This window comes from Papaver somniferum, unplaced genomic scaffold (assembly GCF_003573695.1).
Source record: "Papaver somniferum cultivar HN1 unplaced genomic scaffold, ASM357369v1 unplaced-scaffold_81, whole genome shotgun sequence".
Taxonomy (NCBI): domain Eukaryota; kingdom Viridiplantae; phylum Streptophyta; class Magnoliopsida; order Ranunculales; family Papaveraceae; genus Papaver; species Papaver somniferum.
Genome location: NW_020651082.1, coordinates 1,900,545 through 1,902,185, shown reverse-complemented (window position 1 = coordinate 1,902,185; position 1,641 = coordinate 1,900,545). Strand labels below are relative to the sequence as shown.

The following is a 1,641-nucleotide window of genomic DNA, read 5'->3' as shown; positions in this document are numbered from 1 at the left end:
TTCTAACCTTTTTGCTATAGCAACAATTTTGGCATCTGATTCATAGCCTCCTTCTACCTTATTAACGTTTTCTCTACTTAAAAGAATTGTTTTATGGGGTGCCCTACTATTTTCCCATTGCTGGGTTTTTTCGGCGATTTCATTAAAAATTTCCATCGCCGCATCAACAGTTTGGTTTTCAAATCCACCAGTGCATACAGACTCAACCATGGTCGTTGTGGAATAATCTAAACCCTCATAAAGGATCTGAACTAGCCTAACCTTTTATAAACCATGATGAGGACACTGGGATAATAAATCATTAAACCTTTCCAAATACCTATATAAATATTCTCCCTCTTGTTGTGAAAATGTGCATATTTGCGTCCTAATTGACGATGTTTTGTGCCTAGGGAAAAACTTATTGAAAAAGGCGGATGTAAGTTTTTCATATGTCTCAATTGACTCGGAGTCCAAACTATACAGCCACGACTTGGCCTTATCTTTCAGGGAAAATGGGAATAACCTAAGTTTCAAAGCATCATCATCTAAGCCTCTAATTCTTAGAGTACTACAAATTTCCTCAAAATCCCTAACATGGTAATAAGGGTTTTCATTTTCTTTCCCTAAAAAGATTGGGAGCATATGTAAGGTCCCAGGTTTCAGTTCATAGGGTGCCTCCGTTTCAGCTAATTTAATACACGAAGGACGGGTAGTCCTAGTTGGATTGAACAAAGCTTTCAAAGTCGCCATTTCTGGCGCTATCGGTGCAACAGGGATTCTCTCCTCAGTCAAAGAACGTTCAAAAGCAGACTCTTCAAAATCCAGACTTTCTAGATTAAGGTAATCGAGACGCTTTGAACTACTAGGTTTCTCTTTAACAAATCTACCTAGTGCATCTCTTTACGTTCAGGCATACAATAGAATTTTCTAAATTGGAAGGGTAAGCAAACACGGATCAAGGCTGACTCAACCAAATCAAACCTATTGATTTCTAGCAAACAAAAAGCATGATGGCTCCACTTAGATTGTTTCTATACCAGCTTCTAATCCTTCGAACGGGAATTCGTTACAATTGAAGCAAACCCCTCTGGAATCAATGCGAGTTAACGTAAGTTGAATAGAGGCGGGGAAGCTCGGTGGAGATTTGATACCCAAGGCCTCACTGGTATTACAAGGCGGCGCAGTCACGCATTCAACTTACAGAAACCGTCAAGAACTTCGAAGTATGCTTAAAAGACTAACCAATATTTTTCGAATGACTTTCCTGTTAAGCTCGTTACCCTATCGGTCTCGTTCTAGTCAAAATTTTAGGCTTAGGTTCGCATAGGTTACGTGTTCCTAAAGTGGGAAAGAAGAGATCGGTGATGAAATGCGAACCCTTATCTTTTATGGCCAGGCCTTGCCCTTTACTAGAAAGATAAATGTCCGTATTCAGTCCTCAACATATATGCATACGAAGGAGTCCAGTAACTCGCTGACAGGGGATTCGCGAGTGTTTAGAATCTTACCTCCTGTTTCAGACGGGGGATGAATCGGTTGTAGTCGACTCGTGCCACTGACTCCGATGTCTAGTGTACGAACCCAAGGTGCAGAGACAATATCGTAATTGTCCTCCTTCACTGCAAACAATTTATATTTAAAGTACCCTTCCGTAGGGTA

The 1,641-nt window shown here is 40.5% G+C and overlaps 1 pseudogene; it reads left to right on the top strand.

Annotated features, from left to right (window-relative positions):
* Positions 1-268: 268 nt before the first annotated feature.
* Positions 269-368, top strand: LOC113345628 (annotated as a pseudogene).
* Positions 369-1,641: the final 1,273 nt, after the last annotated feature.